Source organism: Dendrobates tinctorius, unplaced genomic scaffold (assembly GCF_039654945.1).
Source record: "Dendrobates tinctorius isolate UK_male_01 unplaced genomic scaffold, ASM3965494v1 ptg000292l, whole genome shotgun sequence".
Classification (NCBI taxonomy): Eukaryota; Metazoa; Chordata; class Amphibia; order Anura; family Dendrobatidae; genus Dendrobates; species Dendrobates tinctorius.
In genome coordinates, this window is record NW_027361959.1 from 7,051,214 (window position 1) to 7,073,015 (window position 21,802).

Consider the following 21,802-nt stretch of genomic DNA (forward strand, 5'->3'; position numbering starts at 1 on the left):
TGATCACAATTTGATGGAGACGAGTAACGATGACGTGTTCCACGCTACTGTGATAAAGCAATCCTTTCTTCACAAAGAACCATTTTTGCTGTCTCCACAGACACAGTAATTGAGGGTCTGCATCGCCTCTGCAACATCTACTGAGAAGTTTTCCCGCGATGAGTAATTCACAAATTTCTGCTAACACTTGACTTTCCGTCTGTACTTGTATCCATGTAGTTTCCAGTAGCGGAGAGTCTGGACTGGCTTACTGAGATTGAAATATATCCGAAAATTTAAAAGTACCACGACACTGTATACTGTTGTACGCTTCGAATACCTTTCCCTTTTTCTACTTTTTAAATTCTGGTGTAATACATACTGAGCCTGTGAGTGTCTGTGTCTGACTCCGGAAGTACAGAAGGAAATTTAATCCTAGACTGGATACACCTGGTATGTGCTGATACAGTACCTTTGTTCAAAAATTTTTATTACGGTATCATCCATAGTGAGTGAGCGTGTGTGGTTTACGCCTTCTATATATATGGTGAATCGGAGATACCAATTTTTACCCTATACTCGATACAGCTTGTATCTTGTTATACAGTACCTTTGTTCGGCATTTAGTATTAAGGTCAAATCCATACTGAGTATGCATCTGAGAGTGACTGCGGGACTATGTATATGGAGATTTCAATTGTACCCTATGATATATATACTTGCAATCTTGCTATTAAGTACCTTTTTTACAACATTTTTTTATTATGGTCAAACCCAGACTGAGTGAGCTTCTGAGAGTGACTCCGGAAATATATACCGAGATTTCAAATTTGGCCAACACTGTATACAGCTGTACGCTTCTGATACAGTAACCTTTTTTGCTATTTAGATTCTGGTGTAATACATAATGAGCCTGTGAACGTCTGTCTGTTACTCTGGAAATATATTTGGAGATTTAAGATTACCCCAACACTGTATACAGCTGTATGCTTGTGTTACATTACCCATTTACAGCTTTTCATATTCTTGTGTAATCCATACTGGGCCTGAGAGCGTTTGTGTCTGCCTCCTGAAATATATACGGAGATTTAAAATGTTTACACTATACTATATATACCTTGTATCTGGTGATACTGTACCTTATCAACTTTTTATTTTATTGTGTAATCCATACTGAGCCTGTGAGCGTCTGTGTATGACTCATGAAATATATACGGAGATTTACTGTTATCCCTAGACTGTATAGAGCTGTACACTTCTGATACAATACCATATATCTGCTGATATTTTGGGTCCATTTTCCAAAACATGAGGAAGTATGGTGGAAGAGGACGTGGAAGTGGGTGTGGGGGCCACCTGGTACTGATGGTGGTGGTGGTGCATCTGCTGGTAGTACCAAAAACACAATAGCAGCTAAGGCAGGAGGTGTTGAGCCTGCGTCATGGTGTAGCTCCGGAAGGCCTGTAACTTGACTCCCTTTTCTGGGAGTAGGTAGACTGCTTTTAAAGCCGGAGCATCAGGAACTGTTTTTGGTTTACATTGCTGAAACAGCCTCCAGCTCTATCGCCTCCTCTTCTGAAGTTTCAAAAAATGCAAGCACTGAGTCGTCAGTGCAGGCTTCTGGTCAGGAGCAACCCCTTTCCTTGTGTCCTTCACCCACACCAAAAGTGAAGGATGCGGCAGCACACACTTCAGATTACTTCATGGAGCTCTTTTCACATGCCATGCCTTGGTTCATTAAAAATCGGGCCCATTATATACTGGAGTATTCCAAATGGGGGACATCAGACACTGGAGCAGCATTTACGGGGCCCATTATACACTGGATCATTAGAAATGGGGCCCTTTATATATGGAGCATTATTAGGGCCCATAAGACACTGGAGCATCATCCATGAGGCCCATCACATACTGGAGCATTCCAATCGGGGGACATCAGACACTGGAGCAGCATTTACGGGGCCCATTATACACTGGAGCATTAGAAATGGAGCCCATTATATATGGAGCATTATTAGGGCCCATCATACACTGGAGCATCGTCCATGGGGACCATCATATACTGTAGCATTATGTGGAGCTCATCATATACTGTATGGAACATTATATGTGACCATGACCAATTATTCTGTATGGAGAAATATATGGGGCTCATTATTCTGTATGGCGCACAATGTGGTGGCCATAATACTGTATGGAGTAATATACTGTCCTTTTTTTGAGCTATTGTACAATTTACAATAGATCAGTCATGTCATGTAAGCAGTGAAGTATTTGTCATTGTACTATACCTATATTTCTGTGCCGTATCGGAGCATCATGAGTTGTGGTATGTGTTAAAAAGGCGGACTGACACTCTTTAGCCCAGGGCACACGAAAACCTGGAGCCAACCCTACGCCTCCACAACTTTAGCCAAATAACCCCCAGTTTTCAATGCGTAACTATTATTATGAAGTAAATTAAGGTTGACAAGCTTCAGTATGAAGTAATATATACATAGTAACATATATAGTTTTGAAAGCTGAAGGAAGACCTTATGTCCATCTAGTTCAGCCTATTTTTAGTGCAGCTGTTCTGCATTGTTGATCCTGAGGAAGGCAAAAAACCCACAGAGTAGAAGCCAATTTTCTCCATAGGGAAAAAAATTCCTTCCCCAGGCTGGGTCAACCATCTACCTATAATATTCTGTTATTCGTAACCTTCTATACTGTTACTCACAAGAAAAGCATCCATTCCTTTCTTAAATTTATTCAGTGAGTTGGCCATCACCAGTTCTTCAGGAAGAGAATTCCAGAGCCTCACTGCTTTTACCGTGAAGAACCCCCTTCTATGCTGGTGCAGAAATTGTCTTTCCTCCAAATGAAGAGAATGCCCCCTTGTTCTTGTCAGAGTCCTTGGTACAAACAGTTCATTGGAGAGATCTCTGTATTGCCCTCTGATATACTTGTACATATATATTAGGTCTCCCCTAAGTCTTCTCTTTTCTAGAGTAAATAGACCAAATTTTGATAACCTTTCTGGGTATTGTAGTGAACCAACTCCATTTATCATTTTAGTAGCTTGCCTTTGAACCCTTTCAAGTTCAGTAATGTCTTTCTTGAGCACCGGCGTCCAAAATTGCACACAATACTCCAAGTGTGGTCTGACGAGTGATTTGTACAGAGGGAGAATTATGTTTTCATCTCGTGTCCCCAGACCTCTTCTAATGCATCCCATGACCCTATTTGCTTTGGTGGCAGCAGCCTGGCACTGGGCACTCCAATTTAGCTTCTTATTGACTAAGATGCCTAAGTCTTTTTCCATGTCTGATTTCCCCACAGTTGCCCATTTTGTAAGTAATAAAAATTGATGTTTTTTGGCATTGAAATGGGCACTGTAGGTGTGTTTACTGTCCTCCACTCCCTGCCGACTTTGCTTCCCCATTGACTTGCATTGGGTTTCGTGTTTCAGTCGGCCTCCAACTTTTCCCTATAGTCGGCCGATTTCGTTCGACCCAACTTTTGCTAAAGTCGGGTTTCATGAAACCCGACTCGACCCTAAATAAGGCAAAGTCGCTCATCTCTAGCTGAAATCAATCACAATGCGGATCAGGATGTTGATTTTCAAAGTTTCCAGACAGCACATATTTGTGCCAAAAGAGTCATGAGAGGGCTTGTTTTTTGCAGGATGAGGAATTTTTATTGTAACCATTTTTGGGTACATAACATGTTTTGATCACTTTCTATTCCAATGAACAAAAAACAGTAATTCAGGAATTGTTTTTTGGGGAGTTTTCTATGATGTTCCACATGTGGTAAAATTGATAAGGCAGACTTATTCTCAGGTCAGCACGATTACAGCGATACAACATTTATGTAATTTTTTCATGTTTTGGTGCTTTTACACAATAAGTATAGCACCAAAACATGAAAAAATGTTTTTTTTCCCCACTAATGTAGCTGTACGATGACTTGATTTTTGCAGGACAAGATGATATTTTCAATGACACTCATTTTTATCGACTTTTTGATCGCACTTTATTACACTTTTCGTTCAGCAGAATGATGAAAAAGCATAGTTTTTTGCCTGTTTTTGTATTTATTTTTTAAGTTGCTCACTGAAGGGGTTAACTAGTGTGACAGTTTTACAGGTTGGGTCGTTTCAGATGCAGCAATATGAAATATGTGTACTTTATTATTTATTTATTTTTTACATAAAAATACATATTTATGAGTATATTATATTATTATTAATAGTAGTAGTAGTATTTCATGATTTAAAAAATTATATTTAATTTTGCAATTTTTAAAAACTTTTTGTAAACTTTTTTAGTTAGTCCCCTATGGGACTTTTAGCACTGTGCTCACTGGTATAATACACTGCTCAAAAAAATAAAGGGAACACTTAAACAACAGAATATAACTCCAAGTAAATCAAACTTCTGTGAAATCAAACTGTCCACTTGGGAAGCAACACTGATTGACATTCAATTTCACATGCTGTTGTGCAAATGGAATAGACAAGAGATGGAAATTATTGGCAATTATCAAGACACCCTCAATAAAGGAGTGGTTCTGCAGGTGGGGACCACAGACCACATCTCAGTACTAATGCTTTCTGGCTGATGTTTTGGTCACTTTTGAATGTTGGTTGTGCTTTCACACTCGTGACGGACATGAGGACGGACTGTACAACCCACACAAGTTGCTCAGGTAGTGCAGCTCATCCAGGATGGCACATCAATGCGAGCTGTGGCAAGAAGGTTTGCTGTGTCTGTCAGCATAGTGTCCATAGTCTGGAAGCGCTACCAGGAGACAGGCCAGTACACCAGGAGATGTGGAGGGGGCCGTAGGAGGGCAACAACCCAGCAGCAGGACCGCTACCTTCGCCTTGGTGCAAGGATGAACAGGAGGAGCACTGCCAGAGCACTGCAAAATGACCTCCAGCAGACCACAAATGCGCATGTGCCTGCACAAATGGTTAGAAACCAACTCCATGAGGATGGTCTGAGGGCCCAACTTCCACAGATGGGGGTTGTGCTTACAGTCCAACACCATGCAGGACGCTTGGCATTTGCCACAGAACATCAGGATTGGCAAATTCGCCACTGGTGCCCTGTGCTCTTCACAGATGAAAGCAGGTTCACACTGAGCACATGTGACAGACATGACAGAGTTTGGAGACACCGTGGAGAGCAATCTGCTGCCTGCAACATCCTTCAGCATAATCGGTTTGGCAGTGGGTCAGTAATGGTGTGGGGTGGCATTTCTTTCTAGGGCCGCACAGCCCTCCATGTGCTCGCCAGAGGTAGCTTGACTGCCATTAGGTACCGAGATGAGATCCTCAGACCCCTTGTGAGACCATATGCTGGTGCGGTTGGCCCTGGGTTCCTCCTAATGCAGGACAATGCCAGACCTCATGTGGCTGGAGTGTGTCATCAGTTCCTGCAAGATGAAGGCATTGAAGCTATGGACTGGCCGGCCCATTCCCCAGACCTGATTCTGATTGAGCACATTTGGGACATCACCAACTGCATCACCAGCAAAATCTGCACTGTAATATGGCGCCACTACCATTCTGAGCTTTACACTGTGCCTCATAAGTAGTTTTCGACCACATATGGGGTATCGCTGAACTCAGGAGAACTTGCACAACAAACTTTGGGGTCCATTTTCTCCTTTTGCCCTTGTGAAAATACAAAATTTGTAGCTAGAAATGATTTTTGTGGGAAAAATATGATTTTTTTTATTTTCATGGCTTAACATTATAAACTTCTGTGAAGCACCTGGGGGTTCAAGGTGCCCAATACACATCTAGATAAGTTCTCTAAGGGGTCTAGTTTCCAAAATGGTGTTTCCACTGTTTAGGCACATCAGGGGCTCTTCAAATGCGACATGGCGTTCGCTAATTATTCCATCAAATTTTGCAATCAAAAAGTCAAATTGCGCTCCTTCCCTTCCAAGCCCTGCCGTGCACCCAAAACAGTACTATTCCCCCACATATGGGGTATCGGCATACTCAGTAGGAATTGCACATCAAATTGTATAGAGCAATTTCTCCTGTCACCCTTATGAAAATGGAGAATATGGAGCTAAAAAAGATTTATTTGGGAAAAATTAGATTTTTTTATTTCCATGTATCTACGCTTTAAACTTTTGTGAAGCACCTGTGGGTTCAAGGTGCTCAATACACATCTAGATAAGTTCCATAAGGGGCCTAATTTCCAAAATAGTGTCACTTATGAGGGGTTTCCACTGTTTAGGCACATCAGGGACCACTCCAAATGTGACATGGTGCTCAATAATTATTCCATCAATTTTTGCATTCCAAAAGTCAAATGGCACTCCTTCTCTTCCAAGCCCTGACGTGCGTCCAAACAGTTGCTTTACTTCATATATTGGGTATCGGCGCACTCAGGAGAAATTGCACACCAAATTGTATCATGATATTTCTCCTTTTACTCTTATGTAAATGCAAAATTTGGAGCCAAAATGATTTATTTGTGAAAAATTTTATTTTTTTTATTTCCACGGCTCTACGTTATATACTTCTGTGAAGCACCTGTGGGATCAAGGTGCTCAAGACACATCTAGATAAGTTCTCTAAGGGGTCTAGTTTCCAAAATGGTGTAATTTCTGGGGGTGTTTCCACTGTTCAGGCACATCAGGGGCTCTCCAAACGCGGCATGGCAACCGCTAATTTTTCCAGCATATTTTACATTCAAAAAGTCAAATGGCGCTCCTTCCCTTCCGAGCCCTGCCATGTGCCCAAACAGTAGATTTCCCCCACATATGGGGTATCAGCATGCTCAGAAGAAATTGCTCAATAAAATATATGGTCCATTTTCTCCTGTTACCCTTGCAAAAGTAAAAAAAAAGGTCTAAAGGAAAATTTTGGGGAAAGAAAAGTAAATGTTTATTTTTTCCTTCCACATTCCAAAAATTCCTGTGAAGCACCTGAAGGGTTAATAAACTTCTTAAATGTGGTTTTGAGTACCTTGAGGGGTGCAGTTTTTAGAATGGTGTCATTTTTGGGTATTTTCTTTCATATAGACCCCTCAAAGTGACTTCAAATATGAGGTGGTTCCTAAAAAATTATTTTGTAAAATTTGTTGAAAAAATGAAAAATCAGTACCAAGAGAAGGAAGAAGCCAATGGTGTCTTTAAGAAAAGTATCAAAATTTATTTTTAAATAGTTCATAATATTTAAATATTAGTACAAAAAAGCCAGTTGGAGTGCAGAGAAGGAGACTAGCCCCAAATGCCGCAGTGCCTCTCAAATGTAGAAAGGACCTAACACATAGTTGCTATCAGTGGGGTAAGTCAGAATAAGTCAAGACCAGACACTGTCTGGTCTTGACTTATTCTGACTTACCCCACTGATAGCAACTATGTGTTAAGTCCTTACTACATTTGTGAGGCACTGCGGCATTTAGGGCTAGTCTCCTTCTCTGCACTCCAACTGGCATTTTGTACTAATATTTTAAATATTATGAACTATTTAAAAATACATTTTGATACTTTTCTTAAAGACACCATTGGCTTATTCCTTCTCTTGGTACAGATCATTCCTAAGCTGGTGCTTTTCCTCTCTTGGATTTTTGCTGAGAATCAGCTGTCCGAGCGATGTATTGGGAATTTCGTGTTCTAAAAATGAAAAATCGCTGGTCAAGTTTTTACCTTTATAACTTCCTAACAAAAAAAATTTGGCTCCAAAATTGTGCTGATGTAAAGTAGACATGTGGGAAATGTCATTTATTAACTATTTTGTTCGATACTGATTTAAGGGCATACAAATTAAGTTTGAAAATTGTGACCTTTTCTAAATTTTTGTCAAATTTCCATTTTTTCACAAATAAACGCAAGTCATACTGAAGAAATGTTACCACTATCATAAAGTACAATATGTCTCGAGAAAACAGTCTCAGGATCACCGGGATCTAATGAAGTGTTACAGAGTTATTATCTTATAAAGTGACAGTGGTTAGAATTGTAAAAGTTGGCCCGGTCATTAAGGTGAAAATAGGCTTCGTTTCAAAAAGGTTAAATGGAAAGAGGGGGCATAACTAAAGAAGAACATAATGCCAAATATAATATATAGAATGCAGCCCTCCACAGAAATGCCACCCCACACCATTACTGACTTACTGCCAAACCGGTCATGCTGAAGGTTGTTGCAGGCAGCAGATCACTCTCCACAGCATCTCCAGACTCACAGGTGTTCAGTGTGAACCTGCTTTCATCTGTGAAGAGCACAGGACGACAGGGTTGAATTTGCCAATCCTGGTGTTCTGTGGCAAATTCCAAGCATCTGTACGGTGTTGGGCTGTGAGCACAACCCTCATCTGTGGACGTCAGGCACTCAGACTATCCTCATTGAGTCAGTTTTTAACCGTTTGTGCAGACACATGCACATTTGTGGCCTGCTGGAGGTAATTTTGCAGGCCTCTGGCAGTGCTCCTCCTGTTCTTCTTTGCACAAAGGCTGAGGTAGTGGTCCTGCTGCTGGGTTGTTGCCTTCCTACGGCCCCCTCCACAACTCCTAGTGTACTCGCCTGTCTCCTGGTAGCGCCTCCAGACTCTGGACACTACTTTGACAGACACAGCAAACCTTCTTGCCACAGCTCGCATTGATGTGCCATCCTGGATGAGCTGCACTACCTGAGCCACTTGTGTGGGTTGTACAGTCCGTCTCATGCTACCACGAGTGTGAAAGCACAACCAACATTCAAAAGTGACCAAAACATCAGCCAGAAAGCATTGGTACTGAGATGTGGTCTGTGGTCCCCACCTGCAGAACCACTCCTTTATTGAGGGTGTCTTGATAATTGCCAATAATATCCATCTGTTGTCTATTCCATTTACACAACAGCATGTGAAATTGATTGTCAAACAGTGTTGCTTCCTAAGTGGACAGTTTGATTTCACAGAAGTTTGATTTACTTGGAGTTATATTCTGTTGTTTAAGTGTTCCCTTTATTTTTTGAGCAGTGTATTTTGTACAGCAGTGTGCTCAAACTTGGTCAAGAACTACAGGAAACATCTGAACTCTGTAATTGCAAGCAAAGGTTCCTGTATCAAATATAAAGTTCTATTTCTCGATTGTATCAAATACTTGTTTCATGCAATAAAATACAAATTATGTAAAAATAATACAATGTGACTTTCTGGAATTTTTCTAAGATTCTGTCTCTCAGAAGAAGTATTTGATACACTGCCGAGTTTTCCCACCTACAAAGAACGGAGAGCTCTGTAATTTTTATCATAGGGACACTTACTTCAACTGTGAGAGACAGAATCTTAAAAAAATTCCAGAAAGTCACATTGTATTATTTTTACATAATTTGTAATTTATTGCATGAAATAAGTATTTGATACAATTGAAAAATAGAACTTAATATTTGATACAGGAACCTTTGCTTGCAATTACAGAGTTCAGACGTTTCTTGTAGTTCTTGACCAAGTTTGAGCACACTGCAGTAGTTATTTTGGCCCATTCCTCCATACAGATCTTCGCCTGACCTTTCAGGTTTTGAAGCTGTCACTGGGCAACATTGAGTGTCAGCCTCTTTCAAATATTTTCTCATGGGTTCAGGTCTGGAGGCTGGTTAAGCCATTCCAGGACCTTGAAATACTTCTTAAGGAGCCACACCTTAGTTGCCCTGGCTGTGTGGTTCAGGTCATTGTCATCCTGGAAGACCCAGCCACGATCCATCTTCAATGCTCTTACTGAGGGAAGGAGGTTGCTGGCTAAATCTTGCGTTACATGACGCCATCCATTTTCCCTTCAATATGGTGCAGTCATCCTATCCCCTTTGTAAAAAAGCACTCCCAAAGTTTGATGTTTCCCCCACCATGCTTCGCTGTTGAGACGGTGTTCTTCTGCTTGTACTCATTCTCCTTCTTCCTCCAAACACGGCGAATGGAGTTGATACCAGAAAGTTCTGTTTTGGTATCCTCTGACCACATGACCTTCTCTCATGCCTCCTCTGGATCATCCAGATGGTCATTGGCTAATTTTAAACGGGCCTGAACATGTGCTGGAGTGAGCAGAAGGAACTTGTGTGCACTGCAGGATTTTAATCCATGACGGCTTAATGTGTTACCAATGGTAATGTTTGAGACTGAGGTCCCTGCTCTCTTCAGGTCATTGACCAAGGTCCTCCCATGTAGTTCTGGGCAGATTCCTGACCTCTCTCAAAATCAACAGTTGTCTTATTACAAGCTGCTTGCCTATTGTTGTATAGCCTATCCCAGTCTTGTGCAGGTCTACAATTTTGTCCCTGGTGTCCTTAGACAGCTCTATGGTCTTGGCCATGGTGGAGAGGTTGGAGTGTGATTGAGTATGGGGATATGTATCATTTGCAAAGATAATGAGTTCAAACAGGTGCAATTAACACAGACAATGGGTGCAGAGTAGGAGGACTTCTTAAAGAAAAAACAACTGGTCTGTGAGAGCCAGAATTCTTGCTGGTTGGTAAGTGATCAAATACTTATTTCATGCAATAAACTGCAATTTAATTATTTAAAAATCATACAATGTGATTTTCTGGATTTTTTTTTAAGATTCTGTGTCTCACAGTTGGTGTACCTACTATAAAAATTACAGACCTCTCCATCATTTGTAGGTGGGAAAACTTGCAAAATTAGCAGTGTATCAAATACTTATTTTCCCCACTGTCTATTCTGGTTATATATTGTGCAATCTTGTCATTTGTGAGAAAAACACAATAGTGTAACATTATTATTTTTTATGTACATCAATTATCACCTGAGTAAGGAGTAAATTACTGGACTATCATATCTTTCCCCTTCCAGTCCTTATATACACTTTTTAATTGGTTTTAACTAGATTTTTGCTTCCTGTGTCTATTTCTTATGCCATTGTGCTCAATAAAAATGCATTTTATTAAATATGGGTGTGCACACTTTTTTCCTTACAACTTTACCCCTTCCATATGACACTGTTTTATATCTGTGTACCTACTTAGTGTTTCTTATTATGTCACTTTTGGAAAAGGGTTGAGTTTTATTTAAAATAAAAAACAGAAAAAAATGTTTAAAAAATAACTGTGCATGCCTGGGTTTTTTTCATGCCTGTTTTTATATTTTAGCCTGCCAGATGCCACCTTTTGCTTTGTGTATCTACCTACCTAAAATTTCTTATGTTCTTTTTGATAAGGGTTGAATAATTGGGTTTGAAAATATTTTGCAGTGGACAATGAATTGTCAAAGAAAGACAAAAAAACATATTATGCAGAAAATGTGGGAGCTGTTAGCATCACTAGACGAACCATCACCACTGGCACCGGTTGTCGGAATAGTGGTATTACTTTTCGACATGTTACCATAACTGGCCTCTTTTCCCTCTGGCAAGCATATTAGTTTGGGAGGAAGTGGAGGGCATTATTGAATATATGAGACATCATTCAAAAAAGTCACAGCAAGATGATGCTACCTCTGTCAGTGACACTGTCAGTTATAGTCATTGTTCTGCATACATCTCAAATGAGTAGGGGTGCATTCAGACCTCCGTGCACCACATACCTGCTTTTTCAATGATTTTCATGGATAGATCACGTGCCAAGTAAAGTCTATGGTGCTATCCACATGTCCTGAGACATGTCAGTTTTTGATTAGAATTTAAGGGTCCATAAAATTCATGGACAGCACACAAATGGCATCCGTGTGTGGCCTGTGATTAATAATGTAGCGTAAAGAAGAATCTTTGCTTTTTTTGTAAAAATATCTGATGAAACACTGATGGCAAAAACTGAAACACTGCTAAAAATTGGATCCACAGCATTGAACAACAGTCCATGTTTATTTGTAAAAAAAAAAAAAAAACAAAACCAAAAAGCGAATGTCTGAATGAGGTCTACGAGGGATGATTTTTTTTTAATATAAAAGAAAACATGATGTCTTGTCAGTGTACTATATTTTTCCTCAGGTATCACCCTAGTTGCGAAAAAAATAAAGCGAAAAAAATTTACTGGAGTGCAAGCTGGTATACATGCAAAACAGGAGAATGTTCACATTGGCCATAAAACAGGCAATCAAACAATTCATCCTAGTTGTATCTAGTTGTTTTTTTTCACTGAAGCAGGTAGACTGAACTTTTTATATCCTTTGACTCTTAGCAATGGATCAGTTAAAAGGGGATGCAACTCATGTACAACTCTGAAGTATAAGCTACGTCTCCAGTGTACCATCTGCTTTTACACAGATCCCAATCAACTTTAATGGCAGAGTAAGATGCGCACAACAGATGAGAATGGGACATGGTCTGGAGACACGACAAAATAACACAGAGCAGCTCAAACGCGCACCCAGAGAATCCTGTGATGGCCCCTAGTAAAGACCATAAAAACTAATGCTAAATAAAAAAAAGCCCATCTTTCTGGTACCATATGGCTGAATTAAAGTGAACCTGTCAGCAGGATGGTGCTCAGTAACCTACAGACAGCATCAGGTTGGCGCTGTTATACTGATTAAAATGATACCTGGATTGATGAAATCCGTCTTGTGGTCGTTGTTTAATCTTCATTTGCGGTTTTCGCATGAGTCTCATAGCTTAATATCCGGCACTGCCGCCGGCACTCGTTAGGCCTAACATTGAGGTTCAGCCAGGAGGCCCAATTTGCTAATCCAAATTGTTTGGAATAAAACTGTGTTGCAGTCAATAAATACTGATTAATTTATTGACAGGTGACTGACAGGTCAGGCCTTCGGTTTGTGAAACAGCAGGTTAAAAGAGGGGAAGGGTACATACAACGTGAGTGGGAAAAAGGGAGGTCAATGTGGAAGGAGGAATATGCTTGGTGTTCGACATGTATGTTGGTTAGATGTTAATGTTCATGAAAGCTCAAGTGAACAAACACCGTCTCATCCTATCCAAAGACCACTGACATCTGTTACTGGACAGGCTACTCAACTCCCTTTCTTTGGCAGCCACACAGCAGTCCTCCTTGTAGATGAGGCTCAGAAAGAACACATGCTCCAGTGGATGGCAAGTGCTGCAACAAGTGGCCTTTCCTCCTCTTCCTCCACTTTAACATCACCCACAGTACAATCCTCAGATGTGGCACCCCAATCACCCTTTGTTTCACCTGAGTCACAAATTTACACACGCCCAACTGATTGTGAGGAACCACAGATGGGTCATTCTGCAGAGCTGTTCACACATTCTATTCCATGGTCATCAGAGGTCTGCTCCAAAGATTCATAGAATCCAGAGGAGGAAAGCATCTGCACTGATGCCCCAAATTTTTTCATGTTCAATCCAGGGTTGGACAAAGTAGGGTCCGAGCAGAATTCAGACTCTCATCACCAGACGTTAACCATCAAGGGTGGAGGTGATCCTGATGAGACTCAGCTACCAGAGGCGCATGCAGTCTGTACTGTGGTGTCAGGAATGGAAGAGGAGGAGGGTGACTCTCAAGGTGAGAAGTGTGAGAATAGAGGGGATGATGATGAGGTTATAGATCCCACTTTGTGTGAACCCAGAGGTATGCAGCTGAGTAGTTCAGCAGAGGAGGAGGAGGATGAGGAGGTTAAGTGGCGGCTTCCCACACAGGCACAAAGTAATGCAACTACGACAAGCACTGCATCCTCAGCCACAACTCTGGCTGTGGCCAGCAAAGGTCGTTAGTGTGCAGTTCACAGGATAGGCAAGGGTTGTCTAGCTTGGGGCTTTTTAGAGACCGCAATTGATGACCATCTCACGTTATCTGCCAAATTTGCAAAAAAACTCAGTAGTGACAAAAATTTGACAACTACATGCATGAAAATCCACTTATTTACACCCTACAGTTGGGGTGAGCGAGAGCCCATCAGCTGTAACGGAAGTGGACATGCATGCTGTTGTGTCGCCTAGCATAACATATCTTTCACAATCCACCATAACATCTCCGCCTGCACATCCCTAACAGTCCAGCAGTTTGTCCTGTTAACCCTACTCCACCCTCCCTCAGCACAGCAGCCAGACTGCAGTCCCGCTGTTGTGGTCATGTAAAAGAATGTTTCCTTTTACACAAACCAAAACTAAGAACTTGAACTCCACCATCTCCAATCCGTTGGCCACGGAAATGCTTTTCCGCAAGGTGGATACAGATGGTTTCCGAAAGTTGATGGCCATCGCAGCCCTCCAGGAGTAGATGCCCAGTCGCCATTACTTGTTTAAGAAAGCTGTGCCTGTGCTACACCAGCATATCGCATACATCACCCATTCCATGAAAAAAATCTGTTTGCCAGGGTGCATTTCACTACTGACACCTGAATGAGCAAACATGGGCAGGGGTGTTACATGTCACTGACTGGGCACTGGGTGACTTTGGTGGATGTGGAGCAACATGGTCAAGGGGCTGTTCCACAAGTCTTTGAATCCCCAAGGCTTGCAGGACAAACCTCTGTATCTAACACTTCCTCCACTGCTTCTGGCTCCTCAACCTCCTCTAGGGCCTCCATCTGTGTCCTCAACCTCCCATAATCAGACACGCATTCCAACAGTGCAGATAGAATCCCCCCACCTCTATGCTGCGCTGCCATGGCTCACCTCAATCAGCCAGTGTTAAGTGTTAAAATTAATATGCCAAGAGTTGTGGACAGCTATCTAGGCCGAGTTAGAGCAATGGCTGTCTCCACTGAACCTGGATCCAGGGAAGGATGTGTGCGATAACTGTGCAAACCTGGTGGCGGCCCTAAGCCGGACCAACCTCACACACGTGCCTCAACCAGGTGGTACAGCAATTTCTCCAGCACTATCCCGGCCTGGATGCGCGGCTGCAGAAAGCACTGTCGCTGTGTAAAACTTTCACCGATTGCACCCCAGTCATCGACTTGCATTGCTACAGAGGTCTTTTGACCTACCGGTTAACCCTTTGATTTGCAATGTTCCGACCTGGTGAAATTCCACTCTGCACATGTTGCAATGACTATGGCAGCAGCGACGATCCCTGGTGCAGTACGTCCTTTTGCATAGCCTGGGCCAACGCAGTACAGACATGGTGCAAATCAAGCTTGCGGAGTGGGCACAGATGAAGGACCTCTGCACCCTTTTGCTTAGTTTTGAAATGGCTACTAAGGCGGTTAGCATTGACGATACTGTCATAACCATCACTATTCTGGTCACCTACATGCTGGAGCACACTTTGAATAGTTTGCGTGAGAAGGCAGTCCCAGAGGAAGAGGTGCAAGCATAGGATGCGGAAGGGATAACAATATCTCAAAGTACTGGACTGTTGTCGCACAGGTGGGTGACATGGGAGGGTGGATTACAATGATTTAGGGGGCTCATGGTACCATACTTTTAGTGAAGGTTCTGGAGCCGAGGAACAAATGGAGGACAAGAAGAAAGATGTGATCGACGTGCAACAGTTAGTTTAAAAGGATAATGATCTCTTTTTTGTCCATTTTTGGCGTGAGGGGACGGATGAAGCAACCACTATTTCAAACTCGTCTTCTTAGGGTTAGAAATAGTGCTGACTACTGAGTTGTCAATGTTAGATCCATGGTACAAGAGTAAATATTGCCACATGCTTTTCTCCCCTGGAAAGGGTCATGTGCATGAGGTTATGGACTTGCTTCACCAGCGACGTTGAGTCATCAAAGCAAAAACATTAGCAGCAGCAGTGTAAGTGACATAAGTAATTTCTGGGAGTTCAAACATTTTTTTTTTTTTTTGAAATGTGGAGACTCCAAGTTGGGTCTCAACTTGGTGGGTTGCCTGTAGTTGAAGGTGTGTCAGAGGCTTATTACACTGTTTCTACTCTGTGGAAATTGATGCCACTTTTGTGGTGTGAATAATTTTTTAAAATGTGGAGAATTTAAGTTGGGTCTCCTTCATGTGTTTTGCCTGTAGAAGTAGGGCTCTTAGACAGGTAGGCCTGCACTTACTTTCACTCAACTACCTGTTACTTTCCTTACATTTGTCTACCAATAGTACTCTATGAAACTGATGTTTGTGCCATCTGAGTGTGGCTGGAAAAAAAATTGGAGGTGTTGTATGAGTTATCAGGACTCCCAGCAAAGACGGCTTAAACAGCTTCTTTAACGCACTCGCCATCGGTGACACTGGCACACTATGAGAGCCCGGTGCCTGTGCTCACGAGTGGGACCCCCGCCTGCTCATGGTCCCAGAACTTGCGATACTTACCTCTCCCCGCTCCACCGTCTTCCGGCTCTCTGTACTCTGACGCTCAGGTCAGAAGGTGCAATGACATCAAGTCTCTGTGCTCTCTGCCTGAATAGTCACAGTGCAGAGAGCCAGAAGACACAGAAGGTAAGGAGTCTGGAGCAGAGCCAATGAGGAGAAGCATTTTATTTTTTAATGTTTGGAGAATACATGGGGCCCATTATACACTGAGGCATTTTACATTGGGCCCATTATACACTGGAGCATCATATATGGGGCCCATTATATACTGTATGGAGCATTATATGGGACTCGTTATACTGTATGGAGAAATATATGTGGCTCATTATACTGTATGGAGTCCATCCTATACTGTATGAAGCATTATATGGGGCCCATTATATATATATATATATCGAGAGAGAGAGAGAGCAATGTATGGGACCTATCATATACTGGACCATTATACGGAGCCCATTCTGTATGTGACATTATATGATGCTTATTATACTGATTGGCACACTATATTAGGCTCATTATACTGTAAGGAGCATTATATGGGGCCCATTATACTGTATGGAGCATTATATGGGGCTCATTCTGTATGAAGCACTATGTGGTGCCCATAATACTGTATGGAGCAATATATTAGGCTCATTATACTGTATGGAGCCTATCCTATACTGTATGGAGCATTATATGGGGTCATATACTGGAACATTATATGGAGCCCATTCTGGGTGGAGCATTATATGGGGCCCTTCATATACTGTATGGGACATTATATCGGACCCATTATATATGGAGCAATATATGGGTCTCATACTCTATGGAACATTATATGGTGCTCATTATACTGTATGGAGCAAAATATGGGGCCCATTATACTGTTTGGAGCATTATATGGGGCTTATACTGCATGGAGCAATATATGGGGCTCATTCTTAATGGAGCATTAAATGGGGCCCAATATACAGTATGGAGCAATGTATGGGGCTCATACTGTATGGAGCATTGTATGGGGCTCGTTATTCAGTATGGAGCACTATATGGTACCCATATTACTGTATGGAGGACCATACTGTCTGGTTTCTGAGCTATTGTACCTCAGGGCTCAGTCCTTGGCCCCCTTCTCTTATCTCTCTACAATTGGACAGACCATCAGCAGATTTGGCTTTCAGTACCATCTTTATGCTGATGACACAACTATACACATCATCCCCTGACCATGCCCCGGCCGTACTACAGAACGCCAGTGACTGTCTTTCCGCGGTCTCCAACATCATGTCTGCTCTCTATCTGAAACTTAACCACTCAAAAACTGAACTTCTGCTCCCGTCTACCAACCTCCCTAAATCTAACATTTCCCTCTCCGTGGGTGGAAACATAATAACACCCCGACATTATATAGTAAAATCATTGGTGCTCTTCATAACTACAACTTGTCCTGCAAAAAAGCAAGCCCTCAAATAATATTGATGGAAAAAATAAAAAAGTTATGGCTCTTGGAAGAAAAGGAGGAAAAGGAGGAAAAATGAAAAAAATTGCCCAGGGCTCACCCTTCAACTATCCATCAAGAAACAGATGGGTATTAGCCACAATCAGACCCCAACCCAATCTTTTGTATGGAAGAGTCCAATGAGCCAGTGGAGAAGGTCATTGAGAAAGGAGGGGAACAGGGTCAGCTGTGACATTGCCCATTGTGATTGGTGGATCCTGTTAACCTGCCTCTGGTAAAAAAAGGAACCTTGCTGAAAACTCTTCCTGAAAGAACAGTAATGGTATGTTCACACATGGCATTTTTTAAGCAGTGAACTTGGTGCATAAAATATATGCAGCATTTTAAAGTATCAGCATAATCAATTTCTGAAATCTCATGCACATACATTCTTCCTATCACCACTCATTTTTGGGTGCAAATAAAAAAAAAGCTGCAAAAAAACTGTGAACAGAGGCTAGGTTCACATTTGCGGATGGCTGAGCTGCGGACTTCCTGTGAAGCTCCGCCCACTGCAGCACCTCCTCCGGTCAGCTCTGCCTACGTCCGCATGCAGCCTGCATACCTATCTTTAGCATTGGGTACACAGGCCGTGTGGATGTATGCGATACCTCTGCATGCGTCGCTTTGACGATGCAGCAACCACATCAAAATTGCAACTTGGTGTGTTCGACGCGGGTCGCCGCATCGTCAAAGCGATCCGCACAGCCTGCGTACCCAATGCTAAAGATAGGTACGCAGGCCGAATGCGGACGTAAATGGAGCTGACCGGAGGAGGTGCGACAGTGGGCGGAGCTTCACAGAGGAAGTCCGCAGCTCAGCCATCCGCAAATGTGAACCTAGCCAGACCCTTCGTAGGAATATATATAAAAAAGATTAATATATCTTTTTATACAGACTGTGATTTTCTATTTAAATGTGTCATTTTCTGATGATCACACTTTACAGCCACACTTGATTGCATTACAACTGAATGAAAATTAAAAGCTAAAGGTTTAAACAGTGTAGTTTTTTGGCAATCAGGAATTAGTTGCTGAAAAGCAAGTACTAAAACTTTGATTTTCTGGGTACAATAAGCAGCGTTCATTATTGTTCAACAGCAAAGGGAACATGGCACTGGAGTAGACCCCCCCCAGCCAGCTGATCTTTCAGTTGACCGAAACCAGTAGTCAGGATCTCACTGATCGCATATTGGAGACTCATCAATTTTTTTTAGCGAGTTAAAACTATCTACGGTATATATCTATATATATATCTTTACACAGTAGAGACCAAAAGTTTGGACACACCTTCTCATTCAAAGAGTTTTCTTTATTTTCAGGACTATGAAAATTGTAGATTCACTCTGAAGGCATCAAAACTATGAATATAACACATGTGAAATTATATAATTAACAAAAAAGTGTGAAACAACTGAAAATATGGTCTTATATTCTAGGTTCTTCAAAGTAGCCACCTTTTGCTTTGATTACTGCTTTGCACACTCTTGGCATTCTCTTGATGAGCTTCAAGAGGTAGTCACCGGAAATGGTCTTCCAACAGTGTTGAAGGCGTTCCCAGAGATGCTTAGCACTTGTTAGCCCTTTTGCCTTCACTCTGCGGTCCAGCTCACCCCAAACCATTTTGATTGGGTTCAAGTCTGGAGGCAAGGTCATCTGGCGTAGCACCCCATCACTCTCCTTCTTGGTCAAATAGCCCTTATACAGCCTGGAGGTGTGCTTGGGGTCATTGTCCTGTTGAAAAATAAATGATGGTCCAACTAAATGCAAACCGGATGGAATAACATTCCGCTGCAAGATGCTTTGGTAGCCATGCTGGTTCAGTACGCCTTCAATTTTGAATAAATCCCCAACAGTGTCACCAGCAAAGCACCCCCACACCATCTCACCTCCTCCTCCATGCTTCACGGTGGGAACCAGGCATGTAGAGTCCATCCGTTCACCTTTTCTACGTCACACAAACACACGGTGGTTAGAATGATCTCAAATTTGGACTCATCAGACCAAAGCACAGATTTCCACTGGTCTAATGTCCATTCCTTGTGTTCTTTAGCCCAAACAAGTCTCTTCTGCCTGTCCTTAGCATTGGTTTCCTAGCAGCTATTTTACCATGAAGGCCTGCTGCACAGTCTCCTCTTAACAGTTATTGTAGAGATGTGTCTGCTACTAGAACTCTGCGTGGCATTGACCTGGTCTCTAATCTAAGCTGCTGTTAACCTGCGATTTCTGAGGCTGGTGACTCAGATGAACTTATCCTCTGCAACAGAGGTGACTCTTGGTCTTCCTTTCCTGGGGCGGTCCTCATGTGAGCCAGTTTCTTTGTAGTGCTTGATGGTTTTTGCCACTGCACTTGGGGACACTTTCAAAGTTTTCCCAATTTTTCAGACTGACTGACCTTCATTTCTTAAAGTAAAGATGGCCACTCGTTTTCTTTACTTAGAATTTGTATTAAGGCAAGAAAAAAGCAGCTAGCAGTCTATTCAGTAGGACTATCAGCTGTGTATCCACCAGACTTCTGCACAACACAACTGATGGTCCCAACCCCATTTATAAGGCAAGAAATCCCACTTATTAAACCTGACAGGGCACACCTGTGAAATGAAAACCATTTCAGGTGACTACCTCTTGAAGCTCATCCAGAGAATGCCAAGAGTGTGCAAAGCAGTAATCAAAGCAAAAGGTGGCTACTTTGAAGAACCCGGAATATAAGACATACAGTATTTTCAGTTGTTTCACACTTTTTTGCTAATTATATAATTCCACGTGTTAATTCTGAGTGTTGATGCCTTCAGAGTGAATCTACAATTTTCATAGTCATGAAAATAAAGAAAACTCTTTGAATGAGGTGTGTCCAAAATTTTTGGTCTGTACGGTATATCTATATTTATCTAATATATAAAGCTAAATGTGTGTATGTCCGGGATTGGCATCTGCACCGTCGCAGCTACAGTCACAAAATTTTGCAGTCACACGTCTGGACCCCGAGAGTGTCATAGACTATGTTGTGAGGTGAAATTTTAACCCCGCGCGTTCCAATTCACCAAACAATTTTGCCCCTAGGTACATAATGGGGAAAAAGTGTATGTATGTATGGGTGTATGTCTGGGATTGGCATCTGCACCGTCGCAGCTACAGCCACAAAATTTTGCAGTCACACGTCTGGACCCTGAGAGCGTCATAGGCTATGTTGTGAGGCAAAATTTTATCCCCGCGCAGCAGTCAGTATCAAACAGGATAGGATTAGATACACAGCTCAGCAGTCAGTATCAAACAGGAGAGGAATAGATACATGGCTCAGCAGACAGTATCACACAGGATAGGATTAGATACACAACTCAGCACACAGTATCACACAGAATAGTATTAGATACATGGTTCAGCAGTCAGTATCACACAGGATAGGATTAGATACACAGCTCAGCAGTCAGTATCACACAGGAGAGGATTAGACACATGGTTCAGAAGTCAGTATGACACAGGATAGGAATAGATACACGGCTCAGCAGACAGTATCTCACAGGATAGGATTAGATACACAGCTCAGCACACAGTATTACAGGATAGGATTAGATACACAGCTCAGCAGTCAGTGTCACACAGGATAGGAATAGATACACTGCTCATCAGTCAGTATCACAGGATAGGATTAGATACACACCTGCAACAAATATGAACCTAGCACTCAACTTAAAGGTGTTTGTAAGGCGGTTTATTGTAGTACACGAAAAAAGACGTTTAACGGTTTGGGAACCTAACCTTAGCACCATCTTGAGTTGTGCTCACGGTGTTCTTTCTATAGATACACACCTGAGCAGTCAGTAACACACGATAGGATTCGATACACAGCTCAGCAGAAAGTATCACACAGGAGATTAGGTACACAGGTCAGCAGACTTTATCACACCACAGTTGGCTACTATGCCCAAGCAACGCCGGGCTCTTCAGCTAGTGTGTATATATATATATATATATATATATATATGTTTTGGTTCTCTGATCAGTGTCTATAAAATGCTTAAAGCTCATGAATGTACAGGAACTTGCGTTTCACGGATCTTCCATGTGGCCAAGAATCTGAGTTCCACTTTTGCAGAGCATGGGCGTTTACGACAAGCGTTTACATGACAGCTGCTGTAGCAGAGCAAACCTACAGAATGTCCACAAGCTACAAGCTGATTTACAACAGGTTATACAAGAGCCTTTTAATTTACTGTGA